This window comes from Equus caballus, chromosome 30 (genome assembly GCF_041296265.1).
Source record: "Equus caballus isolate H_3958 breed thoroughbred chromosome 30, TB-T2T, whole genome shotgun sequence".
NCBI lineage: Eukaryota > Metazoa > Chordata > Mammalia > Perissodactyla > Equidae > Equus > Equus caballus.
Window position 1 is genome coordinate 8,391,774 of NC_091713.1, and position 25,866 is coordinate 8,417,639.

Genomic DNA, 25,866 nt, shown 5'->3' on the forward strand with positions numbered 1-25,866 from the left:
ATGACCTCGATTACTTAAGACGGATTCACCTCGCTACTCCAGTTCCTCGCACATTATGTAATGATACTCAGTACATGTTTCATGAATGAAGGAACAGTGACAGTCTCTTGAGGAACAGCCTCCTCTCTTGGGGGTCAAGACTGCATGCCTAGGAGGAAGACTCACAAGCAACATGAAATGTTTGTACTTATGTACACACATGTAGTGGGGAAGCATCTTTAAATAGAGATCAGTGTGTGCACGTGTGTGTGTGTGCACGTGCATGTGTATGGAAGAACACCCAGGTGATGGAAGGGTCTTCATTCCTTTACCTTATTTTCCCCTTTGCCTGTAAACCCCTGTGTCTTTTTCCACTGGGACTCCTTGTGCTCAGATAACTTTATTCTGCTCTGTAAGCAGCTGCACCTCCTGCATGCCATAACATTTCACAAAATTCTTACTTGATATTCAGGACAATATTCCCATGACAGGTATTCTAAACAGGTAAGAATTCTAAAGACCAGAAAAGAATGCCACTTCCTCACATCATCGGTTTTCATTTAGTCTTCTCTTCTCTAGATTCAATCATCTCAACCTCTTTAGCTATTTCATCAAGGTAACATGCTGAGCCAGCACATTCAAATGTTTATAGTATGTTATTATAACTGTCACTCATAAGGAATTAATTATTAATATTCATTTCAATAACTCTTCTCCCACATTCAGATTGCTGAAGTGCCTGATATTTAGTAAAGAAGCTTTCATTACAGTGCTACTCATTTTCAATTTGTGATCATTCTGCCTCCTCTCAAGATCTTTATATGTCAAACCTTGGGTCATTCGAGCCATTCTTCATTTTGTCTGCTTAATTAATTTGAAAGGAACCTGGGTTTTATTATAGGAAATTAACAACAATCCATGGATAATGTTAAAATATTTTAAGAACAGTTTCAAAATAATTAGCAATGTGTCATTTCATAAGGATAGATATACTAAATAAATTTGTTTTAAATTGTTATGATCATCTTTAAAAAACAAAATATATTGAAATAGCTCCCAAAGCATTAGTTATCATATGTAGAAATTATAAAATGTGAAATTAACAAGGACAATTTTTTAAATATCCTTTCAATTGGAAATTAAGTCTTTAAAGTGTTTAAGTCTCATCTGTCACCATCATTGTTACGTAGTCCTTGTAATGAACTGAATTCGATTCTGGATCAACTGCAGCAGACAACATTTCTTCCATTTCCTCCTGAGAAAAAGGCTCACCTGGGAGGGACAAGAAGGGAAATCCATCATTTGCGATCCTCTGTGTTTTCCTTTCTCCTTCCACTAGCCCGCTTAATCGCCGTGGAGCCCCACATGCCCCCACTGTGTTGCCAGTTACTCTCCCTGGGCTGCAGAGCCAGCATGTCCCGACCTTCCGGAGGGTCACAGAGCACGCTGCTGTGCCCTGGCAGATCCTGCACTTATTCTACTTGCACACATCGTAGCCCAAGCAACCTACAGAATCGATTATTTCAGCCCAAACGCTAGAAGACAAAGACATCATGAGTAAGGTTGTTTATTTATTTAAATTAAAACCATTGAAGTTGTCAAAGAATTAACCTGAGGTCCCAGTTTTATAGGGAGTCTCATCATTATATTTCATAAGGGTATGAAGACAGGATTAAATGGTTGCTGTGCAAAATCGCTGAAGAGCAGATCACAGAGACTTGAAACTGTATTGATTACATCTCTGAATATTGCCTAACCAGGTCTGGTCAGCTTAGTGATGCCAGCTGAACCCAGTGACAGATGCCATTCATCAACCATTTCAAAACAGTTCCCTTTGTTATAGTTTGGCCCAGTGTTGCTGTCAAATGAAAACAAAAGTTGGATAGAAAAGCTGTGGGCTTTAGTTGGATTCATATAACAGCTGAAGGCCTCTTGGATATTGGGCTCACCAAGATGAAAAGCAAACTGAGGAAGTGTTTACATCAACTATTGAAGTAAAACTTTGTCCTGATTAAACAAAATACAGAGACATCCACACCGCCCCCCCTCCCCTTAAAGAGCCTTATCCCAGCAGGTAAGTTACCAAGGCCTGAGGACACCGCCTTTCTGAGCTGAAGTCACCTCTCTACAAACAATGCTTTCTGAGGTGGAATTCAGTTAATAATACAGAAATCATTCAAGTGAAGATTTTGATAACAATGACAATAGTATTATCAAACAAGGGGAATGTGCCACGTTCTTCTGAAATCATGCTTACATCCTAATAAAAGAAAGACTGCTAAAATACCCAGACAGACAAATTCTGAATCTTTCCTATACCTGATGGTTAAACACTAAATCCTCTGCTGATGAACTCTGACGGGCACCATGGAAGTCCTTCAAAGAACACTGATAACAAACACTGACGAGAACTACTGTGTGCCAGGCACTGATCCAAGTGCTTCACACATGTTAACTAAGGTAACCTCCCAACCACCTTGAGAGGGGTAAGCACTGCCACCCCCACTTACAGCTGAGGACACCAGCACACGAAGAGACAAGGCAGCCTGCCCCAGCCAGGAGTGGAAGAGCTGGATCTGAACGCCAGCATCCAGCTCAAGGTCCACAAACTCAACGACCACAGTACTGCTCAGAACAAGGCCTTGCTCACCGTACAATGCAGGAGGTGGTCCCACTGCTTCCTTGGGCAAGGAAGAGACATGCAGTGTTCGATTAAGGACGGGAGGAAAACAGCTTAATGATTAAAGCACAAGCTTTGGAGTCAGACGGCCTTGTTCCAATGCTAAGGTGTCTCATTAGCAACATCAGAAGAGTTGGCGGGGATGGGAAGGATCAGAGAAGGTCTTTGGGTAAGAAGAGGAACACCATTTCCCCCTAGACTGAGAAAAGATGAGAATGGGTTCAGATATAGATGAGGTGCTACAAATGGGAGCAACAAACTTAAAAGTATCAAATGGGACTACATCAAACTAAAAAGCTTTGGCACAGCAAAGGAAACCATCAACAAAGCAAAAAAACAACCTAACAATTGGGAGAAGATATTTGCAAACCATATATCAGATAACGGGTTAATATGCAAAATATACAAAGAACTAACACAGCTCAACACCAAAAACCCAACATCCAATTAAAAAATGGGCAAAAGATCTTAACACAGATTTCTCCAAAGAAGATATACGGATGGCCAACAGGCATATGAAAAGATGCTCAACATCATTAGCTATCAGGGAAATGCAAATCAAAACTACAGTGAGGTATCACCTCACACCTGTCAGAATGGCTATAATTAACAAGACAGGAAACAACAAATGTTGGAGAGGATGTGGAGAGAAGGAAAGCCTCGTACACTGCTGGTGGGAGTGCAAACTGGTGCAGCCACTATGGAAAGCAGCATGAAGTTCTACCTTCTTAAGAAACTGATTTTCTCTTTACGTCTCCCAGACCATCTTTCCAGGCTGGTCTGGCCCACACTGATTGTCTGATACGCACTTTCTTCTCTTGTCTTATATTGAAATTGTTTTATAAGTTCGTTTTTCCCCCCAATAAGACTATAACATCCTTGAGAAAAGGAGCAGATTTTCGTACCATTACCTCTCCCTGCACTTAGCACCCCTTGCCTACACACAGTAGGCACACCATACTAATGATATTGAACTGTTTTGGCCATTTTGACTAAATTCATGTTACCTAAGATAATCTAGGATTTACTTCACTTAAATTAATCCTTAGGATTAAGAGGCTGACGCTTTGAAAGTCCTTTCAGCAAAGTTAATCCTAAGAAAATTTAACAATGTCATAAGTTCTTGGGTGGCAGCTGTGACTGTCATACACCTTATTCTCATTCCCTGTATTCTCACCCAATGATGGATCAGTCCAAATAGTCCAACCAGATGTGCATGTAGACTTAGTCTTAGTCTTCCCTACTCAAAATTACTTGCACTTTGACTCTACCTCAAGTGATGAGCAACTGAATCACTCAGGACTCAATCTATGAACAAGCGAACTAAACAAAGGAGACAGAACTCTAACTTTGTGTGGGACGAGTGGAGGTGACCAGTAAGAGAATAGTTTCAAGAGAACGTCCACTAGGCTCCTGCCATTCAGGGAAACCAAACGTATACATCAGCCTAAGCAGAGAGAATTCCTAAAGGAAATATGTTGGCATACGTAGGTCTGCAGGTATTATGTACGTGTGTGTGTGTGTGTGTATAATTCCAGTTCAAATCAAATACATTTGGTCCAATTAGCATAAAGAACTAAAAATTCTTGCATGAATTTATATCCAGTTGAGGCTGTATTATCTGTAACTTCACCAACTGAAAAGCTCTTTAAAAGGATTTTTTATATACAATACAAATCTTCAGTCTAGGAACAGGCATTAATTTATGGTGATTGACAGCTCACCTTTTCCAGGTGGCAGACCTTTTTTTCTAGGAATACTCTACGTGAATGAGATGACTTCAGTTTATAGACGTATCATTACACTTTACAAAATCCTATATGGCAACATCCATCTCCTCTAACCTGCCCTCTTTCCTCTTACCCCTACAAAACAGAAACCACTCCAAAACCAAAATAATAGAAATAGTAAATAGCTCATTTTAACCAGAACTATTGCCTTTAAAGTATCCTCTAGAGTTTTTTTATAATTGTTAAATTATTAATCACTTAAATAAGTCACTGTCGTAAGTAGTAAATCGCTCTCACCTTCTTCAGTCATTTACTTGATCAGTTCTTCCTCAGCAAGAAACCCACATTTCACTGGATCTAAGACCTAGGGGAAAAGAAAAGGTAGATGTATTTTTTGTTTGGTGAATAAATCCTACATGATGAATTTTTCATATAAATATATATAAAATCTGGAGCTTACACACCTCAAAAGATTGAAGAAAGATATCTTCTAGAATTGGTCTCTAGCTAATTATGCAATAAAAGGAGTAAATGCCACGGTATTCAGCTCAGTCTCCACATAATAAATGATCACAAAAAACAAAAGCTGCTAACATACTAGGATAATAACACTTCCCTCACTGAAATCTTTTTGGATTTCTAGATATGAAAGTTGAAATCACTCTACACCCACAGGAAATAGGTAGTTTAAAATCACTGGCATGTTTGATGTTATTTATTAGCTTTTTTCACCATTATGGAAATCAATTTATCTGGGAACCAAACTTGTAGAATAAACCAACTATGTTAAGTCGATGCTACACTTTCTCTAGAAAAATAGAGGTAATTTCTACTTATCCTTGATAATTCAAAACAGAATAAGAATGTTGTTGGTTTATACTTTTTGTAGCTTATTTGTCCTTTAATTATACTTTGCTTATCAGATTAATACTAAAGTGTTTGATATTTCCAAGAACATACCAACTGGCCATTCAGAAGTGTAGTGAGAAGTTAGAAGGAAGCTACTCTAGGATAAATATACAAGGTGAGTATAATATATGAAGTGAAAACTCCAAGTGTTTGAAATTAAGGTCATTCTAATCATTACTTTACCTTAGCAATTGCACTGATTTTCTTACCTTCTTTCCAGCAGTACTTTGGTCATCACTGGAAGAAATTTTTCAAATCAAATGTATCCAGTGGGTTCTTCTTCCTCTACCTAAACGTTCAATAAAAAATAGCCATTTATTCATTCAACAAATGTATTGAGCAGCTACACTTTCCAAGCACTGCCCTGAGTGCTGGGGAGCTGACGATGAGCATATGTGGGCAGGGTCCTTGCTCACAGCATTTATATTCTGTAGTGGACACATATACTGATCTCTGATGTCTATGAAAGCATAACAAAGGAGCGGAGCGTGGGTCTACACAGCAGAGAAGAAAGGAGACTTATCTAGGCCAGGAGATCAGGAAAGGCAGTCATGAGGACATCACGCTGAGCTGATGTATAAAGGATGAAAAGAAGATAATTAGAAAAAGCAGGGGAGAGACTCCCAGGTAGAGGAAATTACAGGCACTAAGACCCTGCATCATGCAGTGAAGACCAGGAGGCTGGACATGTGGAACAAGGAGGGGAATGTCCAGTAGAAGATGATAATAACAAACATATGTGTGGAGCTTGTCAACTTTAAACTTCACCACTGGGTAATATGGGAATCACCACCATTGAGAATTTTCTCTTGTGCAGGTTCGATTCCCAAGGAAAGAGTCTTTCCATCTGCCTGGGAGACAGAAGCATCTGGCTGCCAGTCTAGACACGTTCTGTTTTGTGCTTTCCAGAATGGAAATCTCTGGACTCCTGCTGGCATGGAGAGAGGCAGTCACTCAGTGGGAAAAACTGAGAGGGGATTTAGGATTTAGCAAACTGGCTCTAGTTTTCAAACAGATTTTACCCTAGTGCTCCTAATTTTAGTTCCTACTCCCTTCACCCCAAGTTCCAGAAGTAACTGGTGCTTTTTGAGAACTCTTTACCCACTGCTGGCTTGGGTTCAGTTTTCTGGATCTACTAGATTACTGTTATTTATTCTCCCATCTGTCTTACAGCTTCCGAAATTTCATTGCTTTTGTGGATGTTGGGGGCAGGGGGAGCCAGATACAGGAGGTTACCAGAAACAGGAATAAGATTATTATGCAGATTTAAGTCCTTGCCTTTGGCATTGATTAAGAGTTTCTAGAGAGAAGGTCATCCCCTTTCTTCTTCCTGGTACAGAGAGGGAAGCACCTTTACAGATAGAGATTTCCTTTACAACGTAAATGTCTCCTAACAAAAGGCAAGCAAGTTCCACCCCTCAGAGCCTCCTTCCCTGTCCCAGTTTATTAAAAGTAACCAGCCCAATAATCCTCATGCCAAAGAGACATCTTGGGGTGGCCAGTTCCAGGCCCCCACATTTCCAAACATCTTTGAGTTCTCCTTTGTAATTACTTTAAATTCTCCATAATTCCACTTAGGTTTGAACTTCAAAGGATGTAGATATTAAAGAAAGAATCATCTGGTAACCTGTACGTCAGTACAATTTTCATTACCCCTTCTCACAGTTGCTGGGTTTTGTGATATTCCAAACAGGCAGAGATTGTTGGGGGAAAGTTGCTCATTATAGAACATTAATTGGAGAGATGAATGCTGAGTGATTTTTTTAAATGAGATCTATTTCAAGAGAAACATCAGATTTCAAACTGATCTTCAGGAAGCAAAGGGCTGAAAGTTAGTAAGTATCTACACTAAAATTCAAGTAAATGACAACTAGAGAACTGCACACAGGCTTCCACTTTTTATAGAAGAATTTTAAAACATAGTTGAATCATTTCATTTTAAAGCAAATGTAAGAAATAGTTTCATTTCTGAAACTATTACAGAGCATTTAGCAATGTGACATTCGCCCCAGATGTGGACTATTATGGAGCTTGGAGTCTCTAAATGTACTGGATACATACAAATATCTGTGTGCGTTTTCCCCTTAATTATTTGGGAAACTTCATAAAGGGTGGTCACGTCCAAAGTTTTTTAAGCATCTTGCTAGAATTTAATTTGAATAAATTGTGTTGTGCAAGTACAGAAAAATATTTACAAAGCTTAGACAGCTCAGTGATCCCTAATGGTCTGTAACAATTCTAAGCATCTGTAATTTTCAAAGGTTGTATCCACGTACCTAAGAAAAGGGCAAAGGCAAAATAAAACGTTGGGGCCTGAGTATCTACTGTGGCCCTCTACCAAAATGCCCCAAACCCGTGGGGGCATTTTGGTAGAGGGCCACCTACAGAGCAAGCGAACCCCAATATGTATTGCATGCCCATCAAGTAAGAGCTGGTACCTCACAGGTATTCAATTTAATCCTCATGACAGCATTTTGATATTGTTGCATTCCTTCTGCAGATGTGGAACCAGGCTCTGAAAGATGCAGTGGCTTGCCAAAGGTCACACAGCTCTAAGTGCCAGCTATCGGATGTGAACCCAGATCTCCTGACACTAGATGTGGTATTTGCTCTACTTTGTAAGAGAAACAGTTGGCAAATCTTTTCTGTAAAGGGCCAGACAGTAAATATCCTAAGCTTTGTAAACCATATGGTCTCTGTCGCAACGACTTAATTCTGCTCTTGTAGTGACAAAACAGCCACAGACAATATGTAAATAAAGCATCTTGCTGGGTTCCAATAAAGCTTTATTTACAAAAACAGGTGGTGGGCTGGACTTGGCCTAGGGATTGTGGTTTGCTGACCCTGCTACAGATTAAAACATACAAACAAACCACGAAGGGATTAGGCCCTCAAGCTTCTCCCTTTCTGACTCAGAGGGCTTCTCATCACTGCTCCGTTTACTCCACTGCGTTACGTGCAAGCATCATGGCTTCACTGTTGACTCTTCCACAGCACCGCCTTTCCTCTTCCTAACACAAACTCCAGCTTCCTCGATAAACACTTGAAAGCAGTGATCAACACCTTTTTTTTAATGTGAAGACCAATTCAGGAAGAATAAAAATGTTTTCCTCTACTCTTAGTAAAAATAGTGTATTGGATCCCCAAATGGAAAAACAACTTAACGATTTCCTGCTTTGTTGAATATTTTTAAGCGCTAACGAAAAATTGGTATTGCTCTTTAGTCACCAAGGTGCTGATATGTGGGCAACAGAGTCCTCTTCCTGAGGCTCCATGCCTTAACTTTCTACAGTGCTGCAGGGTTCAGAGCATGGCTTCCTTACGTTACTGTGAAGCCCACTGTGAAGCAGGTGTCATTGTGGAGAAACTGAGGCGGGGGTTAAGTGACTCACCCAGAGTCGCAGTTTCTTCCCTTCCGTGTAACACTCAACAAGCACGCACTGTGCTGGGGGCGAGGAACAAGGAACAGACCAAATCTCGCTTCCTGGCCATCCTTCCTCATCCTCCTTGTTGATCCCCGGCCTCCACCGAGACCCACAGACCCAGAGAACCAATTCTGAGAAGATCCTCCTCCTCGTGGCTGCCCAGGCGGCTTTTTCCCCTTCAGGCCTCTGCTTGGTTGAACTGAAAGGTGCACTTGAAATGATATCAGATGCTTTTCTGGAAAACCAAATAGGGCATGAAGCTCTCCAGTCTTGGGCAGCTCAGCCCTGCTTTATGGGATTAATTCTCTCCAGGGACTCATTGACACTATTACAAATAATGATGTTTTTAAATTCTTAGACTGTTTGATCAATATTAAGTTAGTTCTTATTATTTTAGTATGTTTACTACTTGCTCTAAAATTTAGTTTTATATACCCAAATAAATATAAATTCCCTACCGTCTCTACCTCTGCTTCTCTCCCCTTTGAACTGACATTATTTATGATATTCTTCTCACCTGTCCAGATTCTTTCTGCAGTGAGTCAGCACCCTGTGCCTACTGGCCTTTCCTCACCTAGTTTTAAAAAGCGTAATATCTAAAGCAGGGTCCTCACTCGACCCTTCGCATTACTTGGTCATGGCCATTTCTTCAAGATCTGATATCAGCTCTTTCAAGTCCTGTTGGTTGGCTAATTAGGATAGTTGTCCTGATGTTTTCACTGAGCACATAGTTTAGGGCATTTTTAGTGTCAGGTAAGGATTTTTTTCTTAATTCCAAGGAGCTGGAGTCGCACAGTCTGCTGACGGAAGCTCTCAGCCCACTCACCTCTGCAATCAGGTCATGCAGCTCTCCTTCGCTAGGGCAGCATCCTAATGACCTGATGATTGTTCCGATCTCCCTGGGAAAGAGGAGTCAATAGTTTCAGAATGTAAACCCTGAAAAGGCAAGGGCTGTGTTCCTCAAAGTACTGCAGAGCAGACGCAGCACAGCAAACAAAGCCACTCAGTACATGCTGCCTCGTGAGGATAAAAGCCACTTTCCGGGGAAAGGCAAAGGCAGACAAGTGAACCAAAGAGAGAAGAAAGAAGTGTTTGCACTGACTGGCAAAGGCAAGCCCTGCTTGGGTAAAATCAAAAAGTTCTATAAAAGGAGAAGAAAGGAGGGGGGAGTAAGAAAAAGAAATATCAGCTACTTACTAGCTGGTCTTAAGTGTTCGTTAACTCTTTCTTGTGCATGAGGAAGATTTGCCCTGAACTAACATCTGTGCCAATCCTCCTCTACTTTGTATGTGGGATGCCTCCGCAGCATGGCTGATGAGTGGAATAGGTCCACACCTGGGATCTGAACCCATGAACCCACACCACCTAAGGGGAACACAAAGAACTTTAACCACTCGGCCACGGGGCCGGCCCCATAGTTAACTCTTTCGAGCCTCAGTTTCCACATCTGTAAGATGGTGATGGTTTGTAGTGAAGTTCACATTACAGCAGAGACTTAAAAATATGGCTTCTGGTGTCAGCCGCTAGGGTTCAAATCAGCTCTGCAACTTGCTGGACGGCAGGCTCATCTCTGGGTGCACAGACCCACCTGACAGGCAAAACCCAGTGTCCCCCAAAATACTCAGAAGTGGGCTGGGAAGACTCTAAGGATCGAACAATATAAGCCATCATAGCCTAAAGCACGACTCTTGGCAGAGCAGCTGCTTAATAAATATCAGCTCCTCCCCTCCCCCTCCCCCATAATAATGTAACTTAAGTCAACAAATAACCTATGAAAAGTATAAATTATATTCAGGATTCTCTGGATGCTAAAACAGGGGATTTGTAATAGCTTATTAAATATTTCCACTTGAAATTATTAAAATTAAAGTTGTAATATTTGAATGGTAATTTAATTTCACTTAACTAGAATATTTAATTTCTCTACCATTCTGGATAATATTAGTAGTATTATGTTTACTCTCTATTTTACTGAGAAAATTTTTTTCTCCTCTTCTCCCCAAACACCCCCAGTATATTGTTGTATATCCTAGCTGCAGGTCCTTCTAGTTGTGCTATGTGGGTCACCACCTCAGCGTGGCCCAACGAGCAGTGCTAGGTCCGTGCCCAGGATCCAAACCAGTGAAACCCTGGGCCACTGAAGCAGAGCATGCGAACTCAACCACTCAACCATGGGGCGGATCCTGAGACAACATTTTAAACAAGAATTTTTAAGTCCTCACAGTAATAGAACAAAGAATCCTAAAATTTATATGGAACAACAAAAGACCCCGAATAGCCAAAGGATTCCTGAGGAAAAAGAACAAAGTTAGGGGTATAACACTCCCTGATTTCAAAATATACTACAAAGCCATAGTAACCAAAACAGCACGGTACTGGCACAAAAACAGACACACAGATCAATGGAATGGAACTGAGAGCCCAGAAATAAACCCACACATTTATGGACAGCTAATATTTGACAAGGGAGCCAAAAGCATATGCTGGAGAAAGGAGAATCTCTTCAATAAACAGTGTTAGGAAAACTGGACAGCCACACACAAAAGAATGAAAGTAGACCATTCCCTTACACCATGCACAAAAATCAACTCAAAATGGATTAAAGACTTGAATGTAAGACCAGAAGCCATAAACCTTCCAGAAGAAAACATAGGCAGTACACTCTTTGACATTGGTCTGAGCAGAATATTTTCAAGCCCCATGTCTGACCGGGCAAGGGAGACAAAAGAAAAAATGAACAAATGGGACTACATCAAACTAAAAAGCTTTGGCACAGCAAAGGAAACCATCAACAAAACGAAAAGACAACCTAACAATTGGGAGAAGATATTTGCAAACCATATATCAGATAAGGGGTTGATGTCCAAAATATACAAAGAACTAATACAGCTCAACAACAACAAAACCAAGAATTCAATTAAAAAATGGGCAAAAGAAAAAAAAAATGGGCAAAAGATCTGAACAGAAATTTCTCCAAAGAAGATATATGGATGGCCAACAGGCATATGAAAAGATGCTCAACATCATTAGCTATCAGGGAAATGCAAATCAAAGCTACAATGAGGTATCACCTCACTCCGGTCAGAATAGCCATAATTAACAAGACAGGAAACAATAAATGTTGGAGAGGGTGTGGAGAGATGGGAACCCTCGTACATTGCTGGTGGGAGTGCAAACTGGTGCAGCCACGATGGAAAGCAGTATGGAGTATCCTCAGAAAATTAAGAACAGATTTACCATATGATCCAGCTATTCCACTGCTGGGTATTTATCCAAAGAACTTGAAAACACAAAGGCATAAAGATACTTGCACCCCTATGTTCATTGCAACATTATATACAATAGCCAAGACTTGGAAGCAACCTAGGTTCCCATCAAGGGATGAATGGATAAAGAAGATGTGGTACTTATACACATTGGAATACTACTCAGCCATAAGAAAAGATGAAATCTGGCCATTTGTGACAACATGGATGGACCTTGAGGGTATCGTACTGAGTGAAATAAGTCAGAGGGAGAAAGTCAAATACCATATGATCTCACTCACAAGTAGAAGATAAAAACAATGATACAAACACACAGCAAAGGAGAATGGATTGGTGGTTACCATGGGGGAAGGGGGGGAGGGCAAAAGGGGTGATTAGGCTCACGTGTGAGGGGGTGGACTATAATTAGTTTTTGGGTGGTAAACATGATGTAATCTACACAGAATTCAAAATATATTATGATGTACATCCGAATGCTATATAAGGTTATAACCCAATGTCACAGCAATTAAAAATAAACAAATAAATAAAATTGAAAAACAAATTTAAGTTCCTTATTTAAGGAGGTTGTAGGATGAATATCAATTTAAGAGAAAAACCTAAAGTCAGTAACTGTGGAAGATTCTTAATTTTCACTTATTGATTTTCCTTCATAATAAATGAGAGCCAACTAAACATTCAATGTCTTCATGTCAATTATATTTTGCATCTCCTTGAACACCTGAGTCTCAATTCTCCTGCATTGTTTTCCATGCCCATATCCCTCATCGAGGCAGGATCTGAATTGACGGTGTTACTAGAAAATAAAAACATTTTTTTTTTGAGGAAGATTAACCCTGAGCTAACATCTACTGCAAATTCTCCTCTCTTTGCTGAGGAATACTGGCCCTGAGCCAACATCCATGCCCATCTACCTCTACTTTATATGTGGGACGCCTACTACAACATGGCTTGCCAAGCAGCACATAGGTCCACACCTGGGATCTGAACAAGCGAACGCCAGGCCGCCAAAGTGGAACACGCGAACTTAACCACTGTGCCACCAGGCTGGCCCCTAGAAACTAGAAACATTTTATAAGATTATACTTTCTCTGAAGATGTCCCTAAAGGTGTCCCATGAAACTGATTAACACCAATGAGGTAAATACGCTGTTGTAACATCCAGAGTGGCTATTGTACACATTAGAGTAAATAGTTAATGAGGCACGGACACAAAATATGACTTGAAAAGTATTCACAGATTCATCCCCTCCATAACCTTCCAGGCCTTCTGCTATGTGAGTCAGAGAACCACTTAAACTCCAGAATCCCAGGGACAAAAGAAAGGCTGCATTAACTTCCATACAAAAGCGAGAGCAGGAAAGGAGGACAGGGAGACCTGGAAGCCCTTACAGGCTGGCATTTCAGGGAGTCGCCTTGGGGAAAAGAGAAGCTCCAGGCCTGTGCTGTGCAATATGGTAGCTGCTACTGCCACCTGGGTGTGGAGCGTGTGAAATGTCACTCATCTGAATTGAAATGGCTGTAAGCGTAAAGTAGACATGGATTTCAAAAACTTAGTATGAAAAAAAGTGTAATATCTTATTAATAATATTTAAGTTGATCACATGTTGAAATCATAATATTTTAGACATATTGGGTTAAATAAAACATATTGTTAAAATTAATTTTACCTGTTGCTCTTTTACTTTCTCTTAATGTGTCTACCAGAAAATTTAAAGTTATGAATGTAATACTCCTTTCGAACAGTGCTTTTGGACATAGCTGCCATCACGAGTCAAGACTTTGAGAAAGGAAGTACGCAAAGAAAAAATTAGAACTACATTGTGTTGTCAGCAACATAATCAATCCCCCTTCTGACTCTCTGCGAAACTTTAAACTATTTAAATGAAGTCCTTTGTCACTGACCCAGGAGTCTCATGTCTTCTGCCAACACCCATGAAACAGTCACAGGCTAACTTACTAACTTGTAAGTTGGGTAATGTCAAACTGCAGACTGAACACGTCTGCACCAAAGGAAGAAAGGGCACCAAAGAAGTGAGGTATACAGAGTGGTTATATACCCCCAAACAGGATGTTTCACATAGGATTGAAATATCCCTTTTACAATAGTTGTGAGACTGCTCTGTAGGCACGGCGATTGATGGAAACAGCAGGTAGGTCTGGTGTCCTGGTGGACACAGCAGGGTGGCAAGTCTGTTGTCTCGAGCTGGGTGGTCACAGGTGAGCTGGGTGGTCAAAGGTGAGCACACCAATCAGTTCCCAGCCTAAGGAAAGATGCTTATCCCTAAGGAAATGCCAATGTGGGGGGAAGTTGCACCTTTATCTTAAGGCCATTTGTTCTTGCCATAGTAAATGTTTTAAAACAGATATGCAATGCGTGCTCAACGGCCACAGTCAGGCCCTTTTGGAAAAAACAAAGTCAGGCCGAATTAGGTTTACACCGAATGGCTTCCTCATATACTCCAATATATCCTATTGCTTGCCATTTCTATTTGTCAAAGTGTATTGGCTGGAAGAAACAAGGATCCAGGAAGAACTCTGAGGAGTAGCCACAGTGAAGGAATGGTCTAAGGAAGAGGAACCTGCATTAGACACACAGAAGAGGAGCTGGAGGGTAAGCGAAAATCCAGGAGAGGGCGGTGTTGTGGAAGACAAGGAAAAGGGCTGGAAAACAGCGGGAGTCACCCTTGGTGTCAGATGCTGCTGAGAGCTCAAGTCACTCAGTTCTGAGAAATGTCGACTGGATTTGGTAAAGAAGGAGATCAGTTATGATTTTTGACAAGGGGAGTTTCAGTTGAAGGTGGTGGAGAAATTCAACTGCATAGGCAGAAGAGGATGAATCTATGAAGTGAAGGAAAGGAAGGGCTGTCCGGAAGGGGTCATGGTGTCATGAAGATTTTAAAAAATGTAAGACCAGAAAGATGTGAGCATGCTTTAATGCAAATGGAATGAGCCAGTGCAAAGAAGGCTGATGAGGGCATGGTTAACTGAGTGTGGGTTTCCTGAGGAGGTGGGGAGGGCTGGGCTAGGTACTTAGTGTGCAGCGGCTGCACAGCCATCCCATCTGAGGTCCTGCAGCTGGGAGCTGCTGCTTGTGAGAGATGCGGGTTCTTCCTTGCAGTCTCAGAAAATTTTACCCGATGCCTCTCTCTACTTTCGTCTGAAGAACCCTCACCATGCTCTTCTCCTCTGAGTAAATGGAGCTAGACTGTCTCCCTCTGCCTAAATGGACCACAGAAAACAAAGCCTGCGTGACATCTTCCAGGCTCAGGCAACCTTTCTCTCTAGTCCTGAAACACAAAGGCCTGACTGACATAAGAAAAAGGCAAAGATTCTTTGCTAATGAGTCCACAGTGGCCTAAAGAATAATACAGTAACTCAAGTACTCACCCTGTGCACCTTCAAACTGGCCTGCTAGCTGACCCATCCCCTCCTGTGGACGCCATTCTTCCCTTGTGCTCTGGATGCTGTGGTTGAGGCCCTGCGGTGAGCCAGACACCAAGGGAGGGGATGCTGCCCCTGCCTTCAGGCCCAGACGTCTCATCAGCACCTTGGTTTCCTCATGCCTGTTTTTCCTAAAGGCGTCAGTAGACTTGGGGACCCAGCAAACACAAGAGAGGAAGAGAAGGAGCCACTTTTCAGTGGTCTCAGCAAAGAGGGAAACGGAACTTGATTGGATTTAGAAAAATAAAGAAATGCGACACATCTTTTACCTCATCTTATCGTGCAATTCTTATCTGTGACCCTAGCTTGTGGTTTGGGAATGGATGATGAAGAAATTCCCACATGAAAACTTGTCTTTCCTCTGTGTAGTACGAGGCAAGGTCCTCTGCTGAGAGTGAAGGGAAGAAAGACAAAGACCATCTTAACTGTTTCTGGGCTCTACCTACCAGTCACTACCACACGACTGGCCTCTCCAGGCACCCATATTTCAAGACGGCAAGCCCTATCCGCTCTCACGTTCTAAAACCCGTACTTTGCCTAATGTACTGGCTATTTCCTGTGTGCCCCAGAATCCCTCTCCTTTCTTCTCTACTCTGCTCCATCTCCCCCAGGGACTGACCTCTGCTACTGCCCAGCCCCCTTCCCTCGGGCTTCCTGTTGCGGTTAGTCAACACGTGGCAGAGCACTGCAGTTTTCCATTGTTGCTTAACAAGCTGCCCCAAACGTAGGGGCTTAAACAACAATGATTTCTTATTTTTCACAATTCTGTGGGTTGGATGGATGGTTCCTCTGCTGTTTTCACCTGGACTCACTCACGCAGCTGTGTTTAGCGTTAATGAACCTACACAGGGTTGCTCGATATTCCGCAGTCAATCACTCAAAATTGCCATTGTCACCCTCCTGGGTTCTGTGCCCCTTAACCAATCATCCTGTCTGCTCTATTAGTTCTTAACCCTGAGTATCTCTAATTTTCACTTTCTTTGTTCCTGCAAAGCACTGTGGGAAGAAAACAATTAACAAAAAATCCATGGCCCAATACAAATTCACACCATCCAGCATCAAGTGTCCTGGACGTTGCAGAACGAATCCTTTCATTCATCTCCTTTGATTCCCTAGCAAACTTCCCAAAACAGCTATTCTGAATCATCTCTTGCCTCGAGCTCCAAAGCACTGACCCCCTTAACCTCAGAGGAAGACCCCATAAACCCGATCAGCTACTTCACTGAGTAGATGAAACCGCTTAGGTTGCACACCATCACTAACCCTCATACCACCTGCTTAGTCAGCTCAGGCTGCTGTAACAACATACCATAGGCTAGGCGGCTTAAATCACAGACCTGGACTTCTCACAGTTCTGAAGCCTTGACACCTGAGCTCAAGGCACCAGGAGATTTGGTGTCTGGTGACAGCCCTTCCTGCTTGCAAATGACCACCTTCTTGCTATATCCTTCATGGTGGAAGGGGACAGAGACTGGTGTCCCTCTTCTTTTAGGGGCCCTAATCCCATCATGGGGGCTCTACCCTCACGACCTCATCTAAACCTAATCACCCCCTAAAGGCCCCACCTCCGAATGCCATCGCATTGGGGGTTGAGACTTCACTATGGATTTGGGGGCTCAACATTCAGTCCAGAGCCCCACCCTGCGGTCACTTCCCATAGACCACTTTAGAAGTACGTACATGCCTCCTTCCTTAAGCTCTCAGCCTTGGAGGAGTAAAAAGTGCTCTTCCCTAGGAAAGCTTTTCCTAGTTCCAGTCTTGGCTCTTGTTCTCCACCAACTTGCCTCTCCCTCTCAGCACCTTCATTCTTTCCTTTATCAGTTGCTTCCCCTTTTGCCTTAAAATATTCGATATCTTCTTCATCTTGAAAAAATTTCTGACGGCTGCCTTACTACCTCCAACCATTCTATCTCTCAGCTGCCTTTTGCTATCACAAGACGACTTCTAACTTACTTACCTTGTAACTGCCAATCCAATTCCCACTCACCCACTCCATCCCTCTGCAAGATCCTGCCATGGCTAGCTCTCTACTAACCCATGATCAGTCCATGCTGCCCTCTTATCCCATCCTCCCTCCTGGTCTCCGTGTCCCTCTCTTCCTCACCACCTCCTCCCTCCTGGTCTCCGTCTCCCTCTCTTCCTCACCACCTCCTCCCTCCTGGCCTCCGTCTCCCTCTCTTCCTCGCCCCCTCCTCCCTCCTGGCCTCCGTCTCCCTCTCTTCCTCGCCCCCTCCTCCCTCCTGGCCTCCGTCTCCCTCTCTTCCTCGCCCCCTCCTCCCTCCTGGCCTCCGTCTCCCTCTCTTCCTCGCCCCCTCCTCCCTCCTGGCCTCCGTCTCCCTCTCTTCCTCGCCCCCTCCTCCCTCCTGGCCTCCGTCTCCCTCTCTTCCTCGCCCCCTCCTCCCTCCTGGCCTCCGTCTCCCTCTCTTCCTCGCCCCCTCCTCCCTCCTGGCCTCCGTCTCCCTCTCTTCCTCGCCCCCTCCTCCCTCCTGGCCTCCGTCTCCCTCTCTTCCTCGCCCCCTCCTCCCTCCTGGCCTCCGTCTCCCTCTCTTCCTCGCCCCCTCCTCCCTCCTGGCCTCCGTCTCCCTCTCTTCCTCGCCCCCTCCTCCCTCCTGGCCTCCGTCTCCCTCTCTTCCTCGCCCCCTCCTCCCTCCTGGCCTCCGTCTCCCTCTCTTCCTCGCCCCCTCCTCCCTCCTGGCCTCCGTCTCCCTCTCTTCCTCGCCCCCTCCTCCCTCCTGGCCTCCGTCTCCCTCTCTTCCTCGCCCCCTCCTCCCTCCTGGCCTCCGTCTCCCTCTCTTCCTCGCCCCCTCCTCCCTCCTGGCCTCCGTCTCCCTCTCTTCCTCGCCCCCTCCTCCCTCCTGGCCTCCGTCTCCCTCTCTTCCTCGCCCCCTCCTCCCTCCTGGCCTCCGTCTCCCTCTCTTCCTCGCCCCCTCCTCCCTCCTGGCCTCCGTCTCCCTCTCTTCCTCGCCCCCTCCTCCCTCCTGGCCTCCGTCTCCCTCTCTTCCTCGCCCCCTCCTCCCTCCTGGTCTCCATCTCCCTCTCTTCCTCTCCCCTTTCTCCCTCCTGGTCTCCATCTCCCTCTCTTCCTCTCAGAACCCTCTAACTGCCCCCTGCTCTGAACCCCTGGTTGCAAGATGATCTCTACTGTTAAAAACATTAGGGAAAGGCTAAGAGAATAAGAAGGATATTAGATTTGAATAAAAAGAAGACCACTGGTGATCTTGATTACAGCACTTACAGGGTGGAGAGGAAGAGAAACCCCCCAAAGAGTGCCGGTGGTAAGAAAGTTTGGAGCACAAGGACAGAATGCACAACTGAGGAATATGCCTACCACAGAGAAGGCACATCGGACCTAATGGCTCACAATTAGACAACACTCACTGTGTGCCAGGCACCTTCTAGCACAGCGCATGTATCAACTCATTCAAGCCTCACAATAGCCCCATGAGGTGGGTACTACTATCATCTCCATTTTACAGATGAGGAAACTAAATCCCAAGATGTTAAATAACTTGCCTGGGGTCACATATGGCCAAGACATTCAAGCAACAACTCCCTCAGGACCAGGGAAATCTCGGGAGCCTTGGAGGTCTGATAAGAGGGATAAGGAGAAAAAGAGCATGAGGACAGGAACAGAGACTGTCAGAAGATGAGAAAAGTAGATCAGTCAGCTTTCAGGCTTAGGAATGGACATCTCCTCTAAGGCTTCTAGAAAGAATAGTCCTCACATCCCTTGCGCCACGATCACTATCTGTAGGGATGTGAGAAGAAGTATCTCCAGGCTGTCAGGCTAGCACCAACAGAACTTGGGCATGCAGAGTTTTCTTTTGTGTGCCAGGCTCTGCTTTAAAGTGCTTAATTATCCTTATCCACTGACTGCTCACAACAGCTCTGTGAGGTAGGCACCATGATTTTACAGACGAGGAAAACTGAACCACAGACAGGTTAGCTAATTTTCCCAAGATCCTGGTAAGTAGTGGAAATGGATCTCAACACGCATAGCCAGAATCCATACTCTTAACCACTGCACATGGCTGTGTCTCATAAATGTCAATCGATTGTTTAGTTAGACTTACAGGAGAACTTCCTGACTATCACAAGGTGCTTCTAAAGAAAGCTATGGATATCCTACCTTACGGGAACCCCGAAGATAGATCCTGGGGTCATAAGCTGATGACCCAAGGGGCACAGGTGGCCCTCAGATAAGGCTTTGTTCAGCATGGTGTTAGTTTATCTGTTTAGATGGGGCATTACATACATGTCATGAGACTGTCCTATACTCCTGATTCACACATTTACGGTACAGGCCTGGCCCATGGGGGTGTCTGTGTATCACTCCTGGAAAACATCAGTTTTGTACCGTTGAGGAATTTACCCACAAGGAATGAGCCAAATGACTTCTTAAAGTTCTCTCCAAGAGCTCTGATTCCTAGATGTTTTTTAAAAACACATACATATACGTGATGGTGGGCGGAGCAAAATGGCGGGGTGAGCTGACCCGGGATTCTCTCCCCTCCAAAATACAACAAAAGATTGGAAGAACTGAATTTCAGAGAAGAAACATAATGCCAGCTCGTTAGAGACCACAATACCAAGCAGGCGGAGATCATAAACCTAGCTTTACACCCTCAGAGGCGCTGGAACGGTAGGAGAGAACATCGCTCCCTCCCCGAGAGTCTGCGATCGCTGGGGCGTGGGTCGGGAAGGAGCGGGGGAGGGGCCGCGCGACCGGGGGATCATCCAGGACTCCTGCCGCTGATTCAGTGGAGACCCGCTGACGGGGAGAAAGCTTCCGTCCGTGGGGACCCTATAAATCAAGGGCCTTGGGAGACCAGAGAACAGAACTGATCTGAACCCAGACCAGCGCGTGTAACAGGCCCTCCCCCCTAACAAAGCCAGTGGGCGCAGCCATCTTGCCCCAAGGGCAGAGAGCTAACATGCCGCTCTCGACCCCCATCTAGTGGCGACAGGCTGTAACTGCAACTGAATTCTACCACCATGAGAAAAAACCGCTCCTCTACCATCCAGCAATTTATAAAAGCCCCAGACCAGAAGGAAAACAATAAAAACACAGAATTAAGTCCTGAGGACTTGGAATTAGGTAAACTAAGTGATAATGAATTCAGAGCAGCTATAATCAAAAAACTCAATGAGGTAGAGAGAAAGATAGAGAAACAAGCCGAGTTCTGGAGTTACTTCACAAAAGAGATTGAAATCATAAAGAAGAATCAAACAGAATTACTTGAGATGAAAAACACAATGGACCAGATAAAACAGAATACGGATTCCCTGAATGCCCATGTAGACAACCTAGAGGAGCAAATCAGCATAATCGAGGACAGACAGGCTGAATGGCGCCAGACAGAGGAAGAAAGAGAACTAAGAATTTAAAAAAAAATGAGGAAAATCTCCGAGAGATAATGGATTCAATGAGGAGTAAGAACATAAGGATCATAGGAATTCCCGAGAATATGGAAAAGGAAAATGGAGCAGAAAGTGAGCTTAATGAAATTATTGAAGAGAACTTCCCAAATCTAGGGATCAACGGAGAAATGTGTGTAGAGGAGGGTTTTAGATCTCCTAGATTTGTCAATGTAAAAAGACCCACCGCAAGGCACATAATAGTAAAGTTGGCACATAGGAATGATAAGGAAAGAATACTCAGGGAAGTAAGAAAAAAAAGAGAATAACCTATAAAGGAGCCCCTATCAGACTGTCAGCGGATTTCTCTACAGAAACCCTACAAGCTAGGAGAGAATGGAGTGATATATTCAAAGCTTTAAAGGATAAAAACCTTCAGCCAAGAATACTCTATCCAGCAAGAATTTCCTTCAGATATGAGGGAGAAATTAAATCTTTTCCAGACAAACAAAAGTTAAGGGAATTTGTAACTAAAAGCCCTCCATTACAAGAAATCCTCAAGCAGGCTCTCATACTTGAAAAAAGAAAAAAGGGAGAAAGGGGACACAATCCACAGATTAGGGAGACCGATGGATAGAACCAGAACAGGATAGCAAATATTCAACTATAGCATTAGGGTAAAAATAAGGAAACTACCAAAACAAGGACAATCTTAGCACTCTAACTACAAATTAATAAGATGAGTTGGAATAAAAAATGAAAATAATTATTTAGGAGGGGAAGAGCAAAGGGTCTAAATCAGTATTGGTCGAGTAAGTAAGAGACCACCAGAGAATAGACTATATTATACACGAGATTCTAAATACAAACTTCAAGGTAGACACTAAAATAAAGTACAGAACAGAGTCACAAATCATAGATAAGGAAAAATCTAAGAAACCCAGCATAAGAAATTGCAGTATTAAATGGGTAGTCTAAAGCACACAGGAAAAGAAACACAGGAAAACAAGATAATGAGCGACAGATTGACAGCAGTAAGTCCACATGCATCAATAATCATTCTCAATGTGAACGGATTGAACTCTCCAATAAAAAGACACAGAGTGGCAAAATGGATTAAAGAACAAGATCCAACAATTTGTTGCCTCCAGGAAACACACCTCAGCCCCAAGGACAAACACAGACTCAGGGTGAAGGGGTGGAGGACAATACTTCAAGCAAATAGCAAGGAAAAAAAGGCAGGTGTTGCAATTCTCATATCAGACCAAGTGGATTTCAAAATAAGACAGGTAAAGAGAGACACAGAGGGACAATATATAATGATCAAAGGGACACTTCATCAAGAAGAAATAACGCTTATAAATATCTATGCACCCAACACAGGAGCACCAAGATTCATAAAGCAACTATTAACAGACCTAGAGGAAGATGTTAAAAACAACACAATAATAGTAGGGGACCTCAACACCCCACTCACATCAATGGACAGATCATCCAGACAGAAAATCAACAAGGAAATAGTGGAGCTGAATGAAAAACTAAAACAATTGGACTTAATAGACATATATAGATCACTCCACCCTGAAGGAGCTGAATACACATTCTTCTCAAGTGCACATGGAACATTCTCTACGATAGACCATATGTTGGGAAACAAGACAAGCCTCTACAAATTTAAAAAAATTGAAATAATAACAAGCATCTTCTCAGATCATAGTGCTATAAGGCTAGAAATTAATTACAAGAAAAAAGCTGAGAAAAGCACAAAGATGTGGGGACTAAACAACACACTACTGAACAAGCAATGGATCATTGAAGAAATTAAAGAAGAAATTAAAAAATACCTGGAAACAAATGAAAATGATAGCATACCATACCAACTCATATGGGATACAGCAAAAGCTGTATTAAGAGGAAAGTTCATCGCAATGCAGGCACATCTTAACAAACAAGAAAAATCCCAAATAAGCAACCTTAAAGCACACCTAACTGAACTAGAGAAAAAAGAACAAATGAAGCCCAAAGTCAGCAGAAGGAGAGAAATAATAAAAATCAGAGCAGAAATAAATACTATTGAAACGAAAAAGGCAGTAGAAAGGATCAATGAGACAAAGAGCTGGTTTTTTGAGAAGATAAATAAAATTGACAAACCACTAGCCAGACTTACAAAGAAAATAAGGGAGAAAGCTCAAATAAAGAAAATCAGAAATGAGCGAGGAGAAATAACAATAGACTCTGCAGAAATACAACAGATTATAAGAGAATACTACAAAAAACTGTATGCCAACAGAATGGATAACCTAGAGGAAATGGATAAATTCCTGGACTCCTACAGTCTCCCAAAGCTCACTCAAGAAGAGGCAGACAATTTGAACAGACCAATCACAAGGAAAGAGATTGAAACAGCAATCAAAAACATCCCAAAGAATAAAACCCCAGGACCAGATGGCTTTCCTGGGGAATTCTACCAAACTTTCAGAGAGGATTTAATACCTATCCTTTTCAAGCTATTCCAAAAAATTAGGGAAGATGGAATACTTCCTAACACATTCTATGAGGCCAACGTCACGCTGATACCAAAACCTGACAAGGACACCACGAAAAAAGAGAACTACAGGCCAATATCACTGATGAACATAGATGCAAAAATTCTAAACAAAATTTTGGCAACCAGAATTCAGCAATTCATCAAAAGAATCATACATCAGGATCAGGTGGGATTCATACCAGGGACACAGGGATGGTTCAACATCCGCAAATCAATCAACGTGATACACCACATCAACAAACTGAGGAATAAAAACCACATGATCATCTCAATAGATGCAGAGAAGGCATTTGACAAGATCCAACAGCCATTTACGATAAAAACTCTGAACAAAATGGGCATAGAAGGAAACTACCTCAACATAATAAAGGCCATATACGACAAACCCATAGCCAACATCATACTCAATGGGCAAAAGCTGAACCCCATCCCCCTGAAAACAGGAACAAGACAAGGATGCCCTCTATCACCATTCTTATTTAACATAGTACTGGAGGTCCTGGCCAGAGCAATCAGGCAAGAAAAAGGAATAAAAGGAATCCAAATAGGGAGGGAAGAAGTGAAACTCTCGCTGTTTGCAGACGACATGATCTTATATGTAGAAAACCCCAAAGAATCCATTGGAAAACTGTTAGAAGTAATCAACAACTACAGCAAAGTTGCAGGGTATAAAATCAATTTGCATAAATCAGTAGCATTTCTATACTCCAGTAATGAACCAACAGAAAAAGAACTCAAGAATACAATACCATTCACAATCGCAACAAAAAGAATAAAATACCTTGGGGTAAATTTAACTAAGGAAGTGAAGGACCTATATAATGAAAATTACAAGGCCTTTCTGAGAATATTGGATGACGACATAAGGAGATGGAAAGACATTCCATGTACATGGATTGGAAGAATAAACATAGTTAAAATGTCCATTCTACCTAAAGCAATCTACAGATTCAACGCCATCCCAATCAGAATCCCAATGACATTCTTTACAGAATTAGAACAAAGAATCCTAAAATTCATATGGGGCAACAAAAGACCCCGAATTGCTAAAGCAATCCTGAGAAAAAAGAACAAAACGGGAGGCATCACAATCCCTGACTTCAAAACATACTACAAAGCTACAGTAATCAAAACAGCATGGTACTGGTATAAAAACAGGTGCACAGATCAATGGAACAAAATTGAAAGCCCAGAAATAAAACCACACATCTATGGACAGCTTATCTTTGACAAAGGAGCTGAGGGCATACAATGGAGAAAAGAAAGTCTTTTCAACAAATGGTGCTGGGAAAACTGGAAAGCCACATGTAAAAGAATGAAAATTGACCATTCTTTTTCACCATTCACCAAAATAAACTCAAAATGGATTAAAGACCTAAAGGTGAGACCTGAAACCATAAGGCTTCTGGAAGAAAACGTAGGCAGTACACTCTTTGACATCAGTATTAAAAGGATCTTTTCAGACACCATGCCTTCTCAGAGAAGGGAAACAATAGAAAGAATAAACAAATGGGACTTCATCAGATTAAAGAGCTTTTTCAAGGCAAATGAAAACAGGATTGAAACAAAAAAACAACCCACTAACTGGGAAAAAATATTTGCAAGTCATATATCTGACAAAGGCTTAATATTCTTAATATATAAAGAACTCTCGCAACTCAATCACAAAACATCAAACAACCCAATCAAAAAATGGGCTGGAGACATGAACAGACATTTCTCCAAAGAAGATATACTGATGGCCAATAGGCACATGAAAAGATGCTCATCATCGCTGATCATCAGGGAAATGCAAATCAAAACTACACTAAGATATCACCTTACACCCGTTAGAATGACAAAAATATCTAAAACTAATAGCAACAAATGTTGGAGAGGTTGCAGAGAAAAAGGCACCCTCATACACTGCTGGTGGGAATGCAAACTGGTGCAGCCACTATGGAAAACAGTATGGAGATTCCTCAAAAAACTAAAAATAGAACTACCATACGATCCAGCCATCCCACTACTGGGTATTTATCCAAAGAGCCTGAAGTCAGCAATCCCAAAAGTCCTGTGCACCTCAATGTTTATTGCAGCACTGTTTACAATAGCCAAGACGTGGAAGCAACCTAAGTGCCCATCAACAGACGAATGGATAAAGAAGATGTGGTACATATATACAATGGAATACTACTCAGCTGCAAAACAGAACAAAATCATTCCATTTGCAATAACATGGATGGAACTTGAAAGAATTATGTTAAGTGAAATAAGCCAGCAAGAGAAAGATAATCTGTGTATGACTCCACTCATATGAGGAATTTAAAACTATGGACCAAGAACAGTTTAGTGGATACCAGGGGAAAGGTGGGGTGGGGGGTGGGCAAAAAGGGTGAAGTGGTGCACCTACAACATGACTGACAAACATTAATGTACAATCGAAATTTCACAAGATTGTAACCTATCAATAATTAAAAAAAACTGGAAAAAAACACATACATATAAAACTGTGACTTATGTCAGAGAATGTTCTTGTTCTCAGAAG

General features: G+C 42.5%; 1 long non-coding RNA gene across 7 annotated transcripts in view; it reads right to left on the minus strand.

The window, feature by feature from the left end:
* Window positions 1–360: 360 nt before the first annotated feature.
* Window positions 361–25,866, minus strand: part of LOC100630169 (uncharacterized) — a 105,289-nt gene continuing 79,783 nt past the window's right edge. For 3 of the 7 annotated variants that reach the window (XR_001380261.3, XR_011434303.1, XR_011434302.1), the window contains 3 exons: window positions 5,508–5,587; window positions 4,687–4,753; window positions 361–1,251 (listed from right to left, as the gene is read on the minus strand). This is a non-coding gene — a long non-coding RNA (uncharacterized lncRNA). Of the gene's footprint in view, window positions 1,252–4,686; window positions 4,754–5,507; window positions 5,588–8,690; window positions 8,959–9,549; window positions 9,623–25,866 lie in introns of all 7 variants that reach the window. The other 4 variants (XR_002805157.2, XR_011434301.1, XR_001380260.3 and 1 more) reach the window with 2 other exon arrangements.